Genomic DNA, 16210 nt, shown 5'->3' with positions numbered 1-16210 from the left:
GTAAAAGTGAAAGTCACCCAGTAAAATACGACTTGAGTAAAAGTGAAAGTCACCCAGTAAAATACGACTTGAGTAAAAGTGAAAGTCACCCAGTAAAATACGACTTGAGTAAAAGTGAAAGTCACCCAGTAAAATACGACTTGAGTAAAAGTGAAAGTCACCCAGTAAAATACGACTTGAGTAAAAGTGAAAGTCACCCAGTAAAATACGACTTGAGTAAAAGTGAAAGTATTGGGTTTTAAATAACCTCAAGTATCAAAAGTAAATGTTACACCATATTCAGCAAACCAGACGGCATAATTATTGGTCATTTTTTGTTGTTGTTGTTGTTGTTGTTGTTGTTGTTGTTGTTGTTGTTAATATATTGACGGATAGCCAGGGGCACACTCCAACGCTCGGGCATAATTTTAAAATAAAGAATGTGTGTTTAGTGAGTCTGCCAGATCAGAGGCAGTAGGGATGACCAGGGATGTTCTCTGTTTAGTGAGTCCTCCAGATCAGAGGCAGTAGGGATGTTCTCTGTTTAGTTAGTCCTCCAGATCAGAGTCAGTAGGGATGACCAGGGATGTTCTCTGTTTAGTGAGTCCTCCAGATCAGAGGCAGTAGGGATGACCAGGTATGTTCTCTGTTTAGTGAGTCCTCCAGATCAGAGGCAGTAGGGATGACCAGGGATGTTCTCTGTTTAGTGAGTCCTCCAGATCAGAGGCAGTAGGGATGACCAGGGATGTTCTCTGTTTAGTGAGTCCACCAGATCAGAGGCAGTAGGGATGATCAGGGATGTTCTCTGTTTAGTGAGTCCTCCAGATCAGAGGTAGTAGGGATGACCAGGTATGTTCTCTGTTTAGTGAGTCCTCCAGATCAGAGGCAGGAGGGATGACCAGGTATGTTCTCTGTTTAGTGAGTCCTCCAGATCAGAGGCAGTAGGGATGTTCTCTGTTTAGTTAGTCCTCCAGATCAGAGGCAGTAGGGATGACCAGGGATGTTCTCTGTTTAGTGAGTCCTCCAGATCAGAGGCAGTAGGGATGACCAGGGATGTTCTCTGTTTAGTGAGTCCTCTAGATCAGAGGCAGTAGGGATGACCAGGGGATGTTCTCTGTTTAGTTAGTCCTCCAGATCAGAGGCAGTAGGGATGACCAGGGATGTTCTCTGTTTAGTGAGTCCTCCAGATCAGAGGCAGTAGGGATGACCAGGGATGTTCTCTGTTTAGTGAGTCCACCAGATCAGAGGCAGTAGGGAGGACCAGGGATGTTCTCTTGATAAGTGTGTACATTGGACCATTTTCTTGTCCTGCTAAGCATTCAAAATGTAACGAGTACTTTTGGGTATCAGGGAAAATGTATGGAGTAAAAATAACATTATTTTCTTTAGGAATGTAGTGAAGTAAAAGTTGGCAAAAATATAAAATAGTAAAGTACAGATATCCCCCAAAAAACAACTTAAGTAAGTACTTTTAAAGTATTTTTACTTAAGTACTTTAAAGTATTTTTACTTAAGTACTTTAAAGTATTTTTACTTAAGTACTTTAAAGTATTTTTACTTAAGTACTTTAAAGTATTTTTTACTTAAGTACTTTACACCTCTGGTCATGACAGGCGCCATGCTCATGTGTGCTCCAGTGAAATCAAATCAAATGTTATTTATCACATGCTTGGTAAACAAACAGGTGTAGACTAACAGTGAAATGCCTACTTACAGGTCCTTACCCACAATGCAGAGAGAAAAATAGAAGAAAAAAAAAAATAACACAAAAAGGAATAAATACACAATGAGTAACGAATGATTGGCTATAAACCAGCTGTTTGAAGCTGGTGTAGAAAAAACGGAAAGTAGAAGATGCAAAGATGAAACTTTAAGGACAGGAAGCATAGAAATAGCACACACAGAACAGATCTACCGCTTCTTAGACTGGCTCTCAATGAGATAGAAATATGTGTTATAGATCTGTCAATGTGAATTTGGCATTGTTACATATTGCAGCTTTCATACCCAGTGAAGCATAGAAATAGCACACACAGAACAGATCTACCGCTTCTTAGACTGGCTCTCAATGAGATAGAAATATGTGTTATAGATCTGTCAATGTGAATTTGGCATTGTTACATATCGCAGCTTTCATACCCAGTGGATTGATGAAAATAATCATGATATCATTCTGCCACTTTGTGGTAGAGTTTGTCACTGGCATCCACTTTGAGGGGTTATCAGATTGGTGGAATCATTTTGAAAAGTTACGAGATTTTTAAAAAATGTTGACAGCCAGGACACACTATGTTTACATTGGAGAATGCGACACATTTAAGAGTAATTTTCTATTGAACACGCCATACAAATAAAGGCATTTTAATTAATTATATGAAGAGCGCCTTGGTCCTCCTTTCTTTTTTGATGACCAATTCACCCTTTTTTACAAAAGAGCACCTTCTGTCTACCAAAATGTACTATTGCGTACCTTAGTAGCGCTTCCCTTCCTCCTATTTCTACTGTTCAACATGTTTAGTTGATTCCCTACTTAAAAAGGTCAATAAAAACATATTTGGACCAGAATGAGGCTCTACCTGGGCCTCCCTATTGTTCCTGCAGTGATGATTCACCCTTCACCCTCTTCATAACTGCTCTGCAGATAATCGTCACAAAGCCTCGGTCTACCAGTAGCCTATGCGAATTAGGGAGCCAAAATGAACGTCTCTCTCACGGACTGACGAGACTGTCTGGGACAAGCCCCGACATCTTATGAAACCTAAGAAATCATTTGGTTTTACTTGTCCAGAAGTGATGCCATGGACATAACCAAGCTGAATGATTTAGGAACGGCAAAGGGCTAATAGGAGAACCATGGACATAATAACCAAGCTGAATGATTTAGGAACGGCAAAGGGCTAATAGGAGAACCATGGACATAATAACCAAGCTGAATGATTTAGGAACGGCAAAGGGCTAATAGGAGAACCATGGACATAATAACCAAGCTGAATGATTTAGGAATGGCAAAGGGCTAATAGGAGATTGACTTTATTCAGTTTGATACCTTTTATAAAACTAGTCAACACTTGCTGTTCAGTTGTCAATCAGCACACAGTAAATAGCCTACTGTGCCATGACTCCGCATGGCAGGCTATGAGAAACACGAGAAAGAAAATGAAAAAGTGTCAAACAATAATTATTCTATCAGAATAAGTTATTGTTACCACTTACATCACGCTCCGTTATTTAGTCTTATGGCTCGACGGTAGAAGCTGTTCAGGATCCTGTTGGTTCCAGACCTGGTAAATCGGTACCGCTTGCCGTGTGGTAGCAAAGAGAACCGTATGACTTGGGTGGCTGGATTCTGACCATTTTTAGGGCTTTCCTCTGACACCGTCTGGTATAAAGGTCCTGGATAGCAGGGAGCTCGGCCCCAATAATGTATTGGGTTGTAGGCAGTGTGGTGTCAGGACAACAACCTCTCCCTCAACGTCTTGCGGACGTTGAGGGAGAGGTTGTTGTCCTGACACCACACTGCCAGGTCACTGACGACCTCCCTATAGCCTGTCATCATTGTTGGTGATCAGGCCTACCAGTCGTGTCGTCAGCAAACTTAACTTTAAGTGAGCATTATTTTAATTGAGCTCATCACTAAGCTAAGGACCCTGGGACTGAACACCTCTCTTGATTTTTTTTGCAACTGGATCCTGGAATTCCTGCCGGGCCGTCCCCAGGTGGTGAAGGTAGGTAGGCAACAATACATCCGCCATGCTGACCCTCAACACCACACTCGACTCCAACACCAACATTAAGTTTGCTGACAACACGACTGGTAGGCCTGATCACCAACAATGATGAGACAGGCTATAGGGAGGTCGTCAGTGACCTGGGAGTGTGGTGTCAGGACAACAACCTCTCCCTCAACGTCAGTGTGGTGCCAGGACAACAACCTCTCCCTCAACGTCAGTGTGGTGCCAGGACAACAACCTCTCCCTCAACGTCAGTGTGGTATCAGGACAACAACCTCTCCCTCAACGTCAGTGTGGTGCCAGGACAACAACCTCTCCCTCAACGTCAGTGTGGTGCCAGGACAATAACCTCTCCCTCAACGTTAGTGTGGTGCCAGGACAATAACCTCTCCCTCAACGTCAGTGTGGTGCCAGGACAACAACCTCTCCCTCAACGTCAGTGTGGTGCCAGGACAATAACCTCTCCCTCAACGTCAGTGTGGTGCCAGGACAATAACCTCTCCCTCAACGTCAGTGTGGTGCCAGGACAATAACCTCTCCCTCAACGTCAGTGTGGTGTCAGGACAACAACCTCTCCCTCGACGTCCGCAAGACAAAGGAGAGTTAATAATAATAAGTTTGCATAAAACTATTTCATCTATTCTAGAATAAGGCTGTAGCGTAGCAATGTCAAAGTGAAGGGGTCACCGTTGGGATGGTATTGGCCAGGTGATGAGCTGTCCCTGCTTTCCTCCAGATGTGACGCTTGGCATTCAGGCCAAAGAGTTCAATCTTGTTTTCATCAGATCAGAGAATCTTGTTTCTCATGGTCTGAGAGTCCTTTAGGTGCCTTTCGGCAAACTCCAAGCGGGCTGGAGATAGAAGCAGAATTGGTCAGGAGCCTGTAAGACAGCTGCTGTCCAATGCAGCGCCATCTTGTCAGCCTTACCACTGAACTCAGCAGAGGAGGTGACCAGACAAGGAGGCGCCACGACCAATGCCATAATTACAGTCACATAAAAACAGACACACCTCTATCCTGAAACTAATGTCTCCAACTGGTAGGTTATTCCCTACCAAGTAAAACGGTAATACCATACACAAAGTATAATCCCCCCCCCCCCTCCACCCCCCCGTTTGAAACTAACATTTAATCTTATTGGCTTTGTTAAGGCAGTCTTGTAATTAAAATATCAAGTTTATAAAATCGATACTTGTTATGAGTCATGGGATAGGCACACTAAGTTGGAATGAAGATCTATACATAGTATACAGACTGACCTCACTGCAGAGGATAGGTTACTGGTGTGTCAGTGTCGGAGAGTATTGCTCAACGTCCTCTGTTGTAAGACTGATCTGAGCTGTGAGAACAGCACAACTTTACAGGTTAATTTTTCATTCCTTTTTTCAGCTTTCTACTGTTGTCTAGTCAACACAGACACACTGTGATATCAGACACACTGTGATATAGGCCATTACTGTTGTCTAGACAACACAAACACACTGTGATATAGGCCATTACTGCTGTCTAGTCAACACAGACACACTGTGATATCAGACACACTGTGATATAGGCCATTACTGCTGTCTAGTCAACACAGACACACTGTGATATAGGCCATTACTGTTGTCCAGTCAACACAGACACACTGTGATATAGGCCATTACTGCTTTCCAGTCAACACAGACACACTGTGATATAGGCCATTACTGCTGTCTAGTCAACACAGACTTTTTATCTGGGAGTTACAGGCTCCCCCTGACAGGCCCGTCCTACAGCTGTTATAGCGACAGGCTCAGGGAGGGAACCCCGGTGCGGTCCGGTCGGCCAAAACCAGAACAGCTACAGCTAGGTCAATAAGTCAGTCTGATGGGCACGGAATATGCATCCCGACATGGGTGTTACTTGGGATGCAGTGTCATATCCTCTTTAGCAGTACTGAGGTACTGGGCCCGGGGGGGGCTGCGGAGCTGAACCCAAACACTCCTGTTAGTGTGTTACATAACTACGAATCACCACGGAAGGAAGGAATGGTTCACTCATACAGGCTGTGGCAGAGCACTTAGTTGCATCACAGGAGCACAGAACTGAAAGCTGCTTTGTGAGAGGGTTGACATTGTCGTGGTGAAAGACATGACGGAGTAGGGAAGTGGGAAAGAGAGAGAAAGAAGAGTGTGTGTGTGTGTGTGTGTCTCTCCACAGAAAAGCACTAACAGTTGTCCCTTGCTAGTTGGGACTCCTGAAATTGCACAGGTGTCATGTTCGAAATGCTGCAGTAGAGAACTACAGGGAAGGGGAGGGAACACATATGGTGCCATGGTCCCAGACTCCTAGTAATGTGTTAAGCTGGCATGAGACAACACAGGGCATCTCAGTGTAGGCCTAAATATGGTTTCACCATTTAGAGGCCCAGTGTTATCAGGTAGAGGAGGAGGCCCAGTGTTATCAGGTAGAGGAGGAGGCCCAGTGTTATCAGGTAGAGGAGGAGGTCCAGTGTTATCAGGTAGAGGCCCAGTGTTATCAGGTAGAGGCCCAGTGTTGTCAGATATAGGAGGAGGCCCAGTGTTGTCAGGTAGAGGAGGAGGCCCAGTGTTATCAGGTAGAGGCCCAGTGTTGTCAGGTAGAGGAGGAGGCCCAGTGTTGTCAGGTAGAGGAGGAGGCCCAGTGTTATCAGGTAGAGGAGGAGGCCCAGTGTTGTCAGGTAGAGAAGGAGGCCCAGTGTTGTCAGGTAGAGAAGGAGGCCCAGTGTTGTCAGGTAGAGAAGGAGGCCCAGTGTTGTCAGGTAGAGGAGGAGGCCCAGTGTTGTCAGGTAGAGGAGGAGGCCCAGTGTTATCAGGTAGAGGAGGAGGCCCAGTGTTGTCAGGTAGAGAAGGAGGCCCAGTGTTGTCAGGTAGAGAAGGAGGCCCAGTGTTGTCAGGTAGAGGAGGAGGCCCAGTGTTGTCAGGTAGAGGAGGAGGCCCAGTGTTGTCAGGTAGAGGAGGAGGCCCAGTGTTGTCAGGTAGAGGAGGAGGCCCAGTGTTGTCAGGTAGAGGAGGAGGCCCAGTGTTGTCAGGTAGAGGGGGAGGCCCAGTGTTGTCAGGTAGAGGCCCAGTGTTGTCAGGTAGAGGAGGAGGCCCAGTGTTGTCAGGTAGAGGAGGAGGCCCAGTGTTGTCAGGTAGAGGAGGAGGCCCAGTGTTGTCAGGTAGAGGAGGAGACCCAGTGTTATCAGGTAGAGGAGGAGACCCAGTGTTGTCAGGTAGAGGAGGAGGCCCAGTGTTGTCAGGTATAGGAGGAGGCCCAGTGTTGTCAGGTATAGGAGGAGGCCCAGTGTTATCAGGTAGAGGCCCAGTGTTATCAGGTAGAGGAGGAGACCCAGTGTTGTCAGGTAGAGGAGGAGGCCCAGTGTTGTCAGGTATAGGAGGAGGCCCAGTGTTGTCAGGTAGAGGAGGAGGCCCAGTGTTGTAAGGTAGAGGAGGAGACCCAGTGTTATCAGGTAGAGGAGGAGACCCAGTGTTATCAGGTAGAGGAGGAGACCCAGTAAATGTCTGCTAATATGGGTGATTGTTAATGGGACAATTGATGGATAGAACCATCAAACTACTTCTAGTAGTAGTAGTAGTAGTAGTAGTAGCAGTACTAGTAATAGTAGGAGTACTAGAAGTAGTAATAGTAGTAGTAGCAGTAGTAGTAGCAGCAATAGTAGCAGTAGTAGTAATAGTAGCAGTAGTAGTAGTAGTAGTTGTAGTAGCAGTAGTAGCAGTAGTAGTAATTGTAGCAGTAGTAGTAGTACTAGAAGTAGTAGCAGTAGTGGTAGTAGTAGTGGTAGTAGTAGCGGTAGTAGTAGCGGTAGTAGTAGTAGTGTAGTATTGGTAGTAGTAGTAGTTCAAATGATAATTTAAAAAATAATATGGTGAACATTGGTTATAAACTTAATGTTCTATTTATTGTTATCGCATCAATTCAGGCAATTTAATCGCCCAGCTCGAACTGATACTGTATACTGCTTGTTGGGGTTGTAATGGAGGGGTCCATGGGTGACTTTTAACAACAACAACAACAACAACAAATTGTGTGTGTGGGGGGGGGGGGGTTCCTCATGTCTCACTCATTGGTAGGAAGAAGTTTGGTCCAAATCGGATGTTGGGTACTATATTCATTGAATACTATCTGAATCCTATAATTTCAAAATGGCCAATTTGGGTGCAATCAGTTCCTAGACTAATAATTTCTCAGTGATCAAATTATATTTAAACAAAATAATGTTTCAGGAATTATAATCATATCGGTAACTAACCACAGAAGCCATTTCAAAACAAATCAGACTGGGACAAAATTCTATTTTTTGTGCTTTTTGAAGTGGAATGACCCCAGTGGAACATAAAGGCCCCAAACAGGTAGGCCGAATACCCCTGGTAAAGTCAAAAGTCAGTGACAGACTATTCAAATTGCAGGTGAGTGTAAGTGATGAAGCATGACACTGTCAGATACAGAGTTGCTTGGCTGCCCTTGAAAGCGGTCTGGTCCTGGTCATGGTCATGCCCTGACTCTGATATGGGTCTCAGTTCTTCTTGCCCAGTTCCACCCCTCCAGCTCCTGTCTTTTCTCTGCTCCATTCCATTCCTGCTCCTGTCTTTTCTCTGCTCCATTCCATTCCAGCTCCTGTCTTTTCTCTGCTCCATTCCATTCCAGCTCCTGTCTTTTCTCTGCTCCATTCCATTCCAGTTCCTGTCTTTTCTCTGCTCCATTCCATTCCAGTTCCTGTCTTTTCTCTGCTCCATTCCATTCCAGTTCCTGTCTTTTCTCTGCTCCATTCCAGTTCCTGTCTTTTCTCTGCTCCATTCCAGTTCGACCCCTCCAGTTCCTGTATTTTCTGTGCTCCATTCCAATGTACACAGACATTGCAATTTATTGCTCTAGCCACATCTGCAGTCCAGATGCCTCCTTGCAGCATGCCTAAGGCACGTTCATACAGATGAGTAGGAACCCTGGGCATCTTTCTTTTGGTGTTTTTCCAGAGTCAGTAGAAAGGCCTCTTTAGTGTCCTAAGTTTTCATAACTGTGACCTTAACTGCCTACCGTCTGTAAGCTGTTAGTGTCTCAACGACCGTTCCACAAGTGCATGTTCATTAATTGTTTATGGTTCATTGAACAAGCATGAGAAACAGTGTTTAAACCCTTTACAAATGAAGATCTGTGAAGTTATTTGGAGTTTTACAATTTATCATTGAAAGACAGGGTCCTGAAAAGTTTAGTTTAGTTGTGTTAGTTTTATTACATTATGCAAATTAGCCAATATACTGAAATATGACAGTCAATTTTATTTACATTGACTGGTATTTACGTCAGTGAATAAAACCACTGGGATTTTTTCTTCTTCAGGTCAGTTTTATCAGCTTCTATCAGCTTCTATCAGTTTTAACAGCTTTTCATTATCAGCCAAAAGCCGGCAATTGCTGGCTAACAGAAACCCTACCGTGGATTAGCATGGAGGTGATGAGTGACCGCCAGCTCGTTAGACAACCCATTAGAGTACATGTTGACAAAATTGGTGTGGGGTTTTACATTTTTTTGCCCTCGCATGCTGCAGAGGCCGAGGGTGAGCCAGACAATAATAGTCAGCATAGGAGACCCCAACCACCCTATAAGCAATATCCTCTCCAAGAAACATAGATTGGAACAAGGCCCATCCGCATTCTTATGTTAACGTACTCCGATCAAATCCTAATTCATCTGCTAATCTTATTCAGATTATTGTATAACCTCTAAACCCCTGGCCTTGGCACTCAAGGAGCTCGATTTTAAACAGACATATTGTCTGTTTCAGTTGTTTGAAAATGACTGATCTCTTTTTGTTTTAATTCAGTTTCCATTTTTCACATCTGTTTGTAGTATGTTTAGTTCTCCTCACCTCTAAATGAGCTGCACTAGGCAGAGCCTCACTGTCATCTGAGAGAAAGCTAAAATGAGGAAATCCTCCACATCCACACACAATTCTAAATGAAAGGAAACAGATGGGTGGAGCGGATGGGTGGAACTCCCAGGGAAAATGTTACCAAAAAATATAGCTGCAAGCAGCAATGAACGGGGTTCACAGGATGACACAAAGGACAAGATAAGTTGGATAACAAAGCAAGCACACCATGTAGGAACAATGTTAATATTTATGTGCAATCAGTGAAAGCATTACCATGTTTATCTCTCAATAACACTAGTGCTGTAGGTAGCGTTTCACAGTATACAACATTAGTATCTTAAAATATTGAGAACATGTAACACAGTTCTGGGTAAATTCTATTTGATATTAAGAGAATGGTCTCTTGGGAAACACAGGAACATTGATATAAAAATGTTAGTTAACCTCACTAGCATCCCACCTGGCCAACATCCTGTGAAATTGCAGAGCACTAAATTAAAAAAAACAGAAATACTAATTATAAAAATTCATAAAACATACAAGTGTTATACATTGGTTTAAAGATGAACTTCTTGTTAATCCAACCACGGTGTCAGATTTCAAAAAGGCTTTACGGCGAAAGCATACCATGAGATTATCTGAGAACAGCGCCCAGCAGACAAATCATTTCAAACAGTTAGCAGCCAAGTAGAGGAGTAACAAAAGTCAGAAATAGCGATAAAATTAAGCACTTACCTTTGATGATCTTCATATGGTTGCACTCACAAGACTCCCATTTACTCAATAAATGTTCATTTTGTTCGATAAAGTCCATGTTTATATCCAAAGACCCCCGTTTTGTTCAGTAATCCACAGGCTCAAACGCAGTCACAACAGGCAGACGAAAAAATCAAATCAAATCAAATTTTATTTGTCACATACACATGGTTAGCAGATGTTAGTGCGAGTGTAGCGAAATGCTTGTGCTTCTAGTTCCGACAATGCAGTAATAACAAGTAATCTAACTAACAATTCCAAAACTACTGTCTTGTACACAGTGTAAGGGGATAAAGAATATGTACATAAGGATATATGAATGAGTGATGGTACAGAGCAGCATAGGCAAGATACAGTAGATGGTATCGAGTACAGTATGTACAAATGAGATGAGTATGTAAACAAAGTGGCATAGTATAGTATAAAGTGGCTAGTGATACATGTATTACATAAGGATACCGTCGATGATATAGAGTACAGTATATACGTATGCATATGAGATGAATAATGTAGGGTAAGTAACATTTATATAAGGTAGCATTGTTTAAAGTGGCTAGTGATATATTTACGTCATTTCCCATCAATTCCCATTATTAAAGTGGCTGGAGTTGAGTCAGTGTCAGTGTTAGTGGTGGCTGTTTAACAGTCTGATGGCCTTGAGATAGAAGCTGTTTTTCAGTCTCTCGGTCCCAGCTTTGATGCACCTGTACTGACCTCGCCTTCTGGATGATAGCGGGGTGAACAGGCAGTGGCTCGGGTGGTTGATGTCCTTGATGATCTTTATGGCCTTCCTGTGACATCGGGTGGTGTAGGTGTCCTGGAGGGCAGGTAGTTTGCCCCCGGTGATGCGTTGTGCAGACCTCACTACCCTCTGGAGAGCCTTACGGTTGAGGGCGGTGCAGTTGCCATACCAGGCGGTGATACAGCCCGCCAGGATGCTCTCGATTGTGTATCTGTAGAAGTTTGTGAGTGCTTTTGGTGACAAGCCGAATTTCTTCAGCCTCCTGAGGTTGAAGAGGCGCTGCTGCGCCTTCTTCACGATGCTGTCTGTGTGAGTGGACCAATTCAGTTTGTCTGTGATGTGTATGCCGAGGAACTTAAAACTTGCTACCCTCTCCACTACTGTTCCATCGATGTGGATAGGGGGGTGTTCCCTCTGCTGTTTCCTGAAGTCCACAATCATCTCCTTAGTTTTGTTGACGTTGAGTGTGAGGTTATTTTCCTGACACCACACTCCGAGGGCCCTCACCTCCTCCCTGTAGGCCGTCTCATCGTTGTTGGTAATCAAGCCTACCACTGTTGTGTCGTCCGCAAACTTGATGATTGAGTTGGAGGCGTGCGTGGCCACGCAGTCGTGGGTGAACAGGGAGTACAGGAGAGGGCTCAGAACGCACCCTTGTGGGGCCCCAGTGTTGAGGATCAGCGGAGAGGAGATGTTGTTGCCTACCCTCACCACCTGGGGGCGGCCCGTCAGGAAGTCCAGTACCCAGTTGCACAGGGCGGGGTCGAGACCCAGGGTCTCGAGCTTGATGACGAGCTTGGAGGGTACTATGGTGTTGAATGCCGAGCTGTAGTCGATGAACAGCATTCTCACATAGGTATTCCTCTTGTCCAGATGGGTTAGGGCAGTGTGCAGTGTGGTTGAGATTGCATCGTCTGTGGACCTATTTGGGCGGTAAGCAAATTGGAGTGGGTCTAGGGTGTCAGGTAGGGTGGAGGTGATATGGTCCTTGACTAGTCTCTCAAAGCACTTCATGATGACGGATGTGAGTGCTACGGGGCGGTAGTCGTTTAGCTCAGTTACCTTAGCTTTCTTGGGAACAGGAACAATGGTGGCCCTCTTGAAGCATGTGGGAACAGCAGACTGGTATAGGGATTGATTGAATATGTCCGTAAACACACCGGCCAGCTGGTCTGCGCATGCTCTGAGGGCGCGGCTGGGGATGCCCTCTGGGCCTGCAGCCTTGCGAGGGTTAACACGTTTAAATGTCTTACTCACCTCGGCTGCAGTGAAGGAGAGACCGCATGTTTTCGTTGCAGGCCGTGTCAGTGGCACTGTATTGTCCTCAAAGCGGGCAAAAAAGTTATTTAGTCTGCCTGGGAGCAAGACATCCTGGTCCGTGACTGGGCTGGATTTCTTCCTGTAGTCCGTGATTGACTGTAGACCCTGCCACATGCCTCTTGTGTCTGAGCCGTTGAATTGAGATTCTACTTTGTCTCTGTACTGGCGCTTAGCTTGTTTGATAGCCTTGCGGAGGGAATAGCTGCACTGTTTGTATTCGGTCATGTTACCAGACACCTTGCCCTGATTAAAAGCAGTGGTTCGCGCTTTCAGTTTCACACGAATGCTGCCATCAATCCACGGTTTCTGGTTAGGGAATGTTTTAATCGTTGCTATGGGAACGACATCTTCAACGCAAGTTCTAATGAACTCGCACACCGAATCAGCGTATTCGTCAATGTTGTTATCTGACGCAATACGAAACATCTCCCAGTCCACGTGATGGAAGCAGTCTTGGAGTGTGGAGTCAGCTTGGTCGGACCAGCGTTGGACAGACCTCAGCGTGGGAGCCTCTTGGAAAAATCCAAATCGTATCCGTAAATTTCGTAGAAACATTTCAAACGATGTTTATAATCAATCCTCAGGTTGTTTTTAGTCATAATAATCAATATTTCAACCGGACAATAACATCGTCAATATAAAAGGTTAACAAAAAAGGCGCGCTCTCAGTCGCGCGCATGAAAAAGCTCTGGGACACTGCAATGTCCACTCATTCCGAGTGGTCTTACTCCCTTATTTTTCAGAATACAAGCCTGAAACCATTTCTAAAGACTGTTGACATCTAGTGGAAGCCATAGGATGTGCAATTTGAGTCCTAAGTCAATGGATACTGTAATGGCATTCAATAGAAAACTACAAACATAAAATAATCCCCCTTCCTGGATGGATTTTTCTCAGGTTTTCACCTCCCCTAGATCTGTGCCTCGACACAATCCTGTCTCGCAGCTCTACTGACAATTCCTCCGACCTCATGGTTTGATTTTTGCTCTCTCAACTGTGGGACCTTATTTAGACAGGTGTACGTACGCCTTTCCGAATCATGTCCAATCAATTGAATTTACCACAGGTGGACTCCAAGTTGTAGAAACATCTCAAGGATGATCAAGGGAAAGAGCACCTGAGCTCAATTTCAAGTCGCATAGCAAAGGCTCTGAATACTTATGTAAATAAGGTTTTAATTTTTAATAAATGTGCCATTTCTAGAAACCTGTTTTCGCTTTGTCATTATGGGGTATTATGTGTAGATTGTCGAGGGAAAATGCATTGTATATACAGCAGTCACGATAACAGATTACCTCCCAAGAGTTAAGGGTCGGCATTTGACCATCAGCTTTAATAAGTCCAGTTGGAAGGGCAAACAATAGGTCAAGTTGGAGACTTTTGTTTAATGTTAGAATCACCTTTGTTAGAATCTGCAACTGGATCCTTGACCTTCTGACGGGCCACCCCAGGTGGTGAGGGTAGGCAACAACCCATCTGCTACGCTGACCCTCAGAACAGGGGCCCCTCAGGGGTGCGTGCTTAGTCCCCTCCTGAACGCCCTGTTCAACCACAACTGCGTGGCCACGCATGACTTCAACACCATCATTACGTTTGCAGACGACACGAGAGTGGTAGGCCTGATCACCGATGACGATGAGACAGCCTATAAGGAGGATGTCAAAGACCTGGCAGTGTGTTGTCAGGACAACAAGGTCTCCCTCAACAAGCCAAAGGAGTTGATTGAGGACTATAGAATAATAACGAACAGCAACAAATACAATAGGGTTTTACCAGCTTCGCTGCTTGAACACCTAATAACGAACGGCAACAAGGTTTCACCAGCTTCGCTGCTTGAACACCTAATAACGAACGGCAACAAGGTTTCACCAGCTTCGCTGCTTGAACACCTAATAACGAACAGCAACAAGGTTTCACCAGCTTCGCTGCTTGAACACCTGATAACGAACAGCAACAAGGTTTCACCAGCTTCGCTGCTTGAACACCTAATAACGAACGGCAACAAGGTTTCACCAGCTTCGCTGCTTGAACACCTAATAACGAACGGCAACAAGGTTTCACCAGCTTCGCTGCTTGAACACCTAATAACGAACAGCAACAAGGTTTCACCAGCTTCGCTGCTTGAACACCTAATAACGAACAGCAACAAGGTTTCACCAGCTTCGCTGCTTGAACACCTAATAACGAACAGCAACAAGGTTTCACCAGCTTCGCTGCTGGAACACCTAATAACGAACAGCAACAAGGTTTCACCAGCTTCGCTGCTTGAACACCTGATAACGAACGGCAACAAATACAATAGGATTTCATCCAGCATTGCTGCTCAACCCCTTTTAATAATAATTCAGAACAGGCCTCCCGGGTGGCGCAGTGGATGCTGTACTGCAGCGCCAGCTGTGCCATCAGAGTCCCTGGGTTCGCGCCCAGGCTCTGTCGTAACCGGCCGCGACCGGGAGGTCCGTGGGGCGACGCACAATTGGCCTAGCGTCGTCCGGGTTAGGGAGGGCTTGGTCGGTAGGGATGTCCTTGTCTCATCGCGCACCAGCGGACTCCTGCGGCGGGCCGGGCGCAGTGCGCGCTAGCCAAGGTTGCCAGGTGCACGGTGTAGCCTCCGACACATTGGTGCGGCTGGCTTCCGGGTTGGATGCGCGCTGTGTTAAAGAAGCAGTGCGGCTTGGTTGGGTTGTGTATCGGAGGACGCATGACATTCAGCCTTCGTCTCTCCCGAGCCCGTACGGGAGTTGTAGCAATGAGACAAGATAGTAGCTACTACAACAATTGGATACCACGAAAAAAGGGGGTACAAATTCAACAAAAAAAATTAAAATAATAATAATAATAATTCAGAACAACAGACTGCAGTTCATTTAGGGAGATTAAATAGTTTAATTACTGTCCATTATTTCCCAGTTGTCCCAATAAGGAAAATACAACTTGGTATGAGTGTGCTCAAAACAATGGCATAGGCCCAGTCCCCTTGACACCAGTTTCCTGCAGAGGAGAAATTTTAGAGAATACTTGAGTAAACCCACACTTTCCAGGGTTCAGGCTTCAGCGACATGGCCTGTGTATGCTTGCAAGTGTGATGCAACGCTTGCTGACAGAGGAAAACAACGTTCTCTTGTTGACTGTGTGAGTGGTGGCCTGCTTCAGTATCTTTTTAGCATCAATGCTAACAGCTATTTGAGGAATGTGAGCCAACCATATTATTTCCAGAGAAAGGAGCAGGAGCAACTAGTTCTATTATCTTTCTTTAAAAGACATAGCCCGCCAGTTAAGGTTTATCTTGTCAATATGAATGCATTTGAACTACTGTCTGTGGCTCACTAGCTTTGGACCAGTAACATACAATGCTTTTAAAAAAAGTTTTTACTTAGCTATTTAATGGAATAAATAAAAACACACCCAATCATCATGATCAGTTTAGGATTGATGGTGCGGTAGAAGCATCTGAAAACACCCCAATATCAAGAGACATCACAGTGTCACAGTGTGCTCAATGTCCAATCTCAGGGACAGATGACCCCAGCCACGACGACTCAGAAGAGGATGTGTTTTTTTTTTTTTTTTTTATGATAATTTTTTTTGAGCAGTGTTGTACCTTTTACCTCGGCTTTGTACCTGCTTCGTCCGAATAAAAATTTAAACTAGCTAACCAAGCCATATCAGGCCACACAATTGGTTAACTCAACAACTTTCAACACAACACCGGGAACTTTCAATAGACCTGTGTCTGTCTATTCATCCCTATGACACATCTGGGCCCGCTCACTGTTTTTGTGGCCAGTATGCTTCAACCTTTTTGTTAT

The 16210-nt window shown here is 44.8% G+C and overlaps 1 protein-coding gene across 1 annotated transcript in view; it reads right to left on the bottom strand.

The window, feature by feature from the left end:
* hook3 (hook microtubule tethering protein 3) overlaps nt 1–16210 on the bottom strand; it is a 61735-nt gene that overhangs the window by 44209 nt on the left and 1316 nt on the right. The gene's annotated exons all lie outside the window — the stretch shown is intronic.

Source organism: Oncorhynchus mykiss, chromosome 12, assembly GCF_057628025.1.
Source record: "Oncorhynchus mykiss isolate SJ-2025 chromosome 12, ASM5762802v1, whole genome shotgun sequence".
Lineage (NCBI taxonomy): Eukaryota > Metazoa > Chordata > Actinopteri > Salmoniformes > Salmonidae > Oncorhynchus > Oncorhynchus mykiss.
The sequence above is the reverse complement of the archived record's forward strand: the minus strand, read 5'-3'. Positions and strand labels throughout refer to the sequence as shown.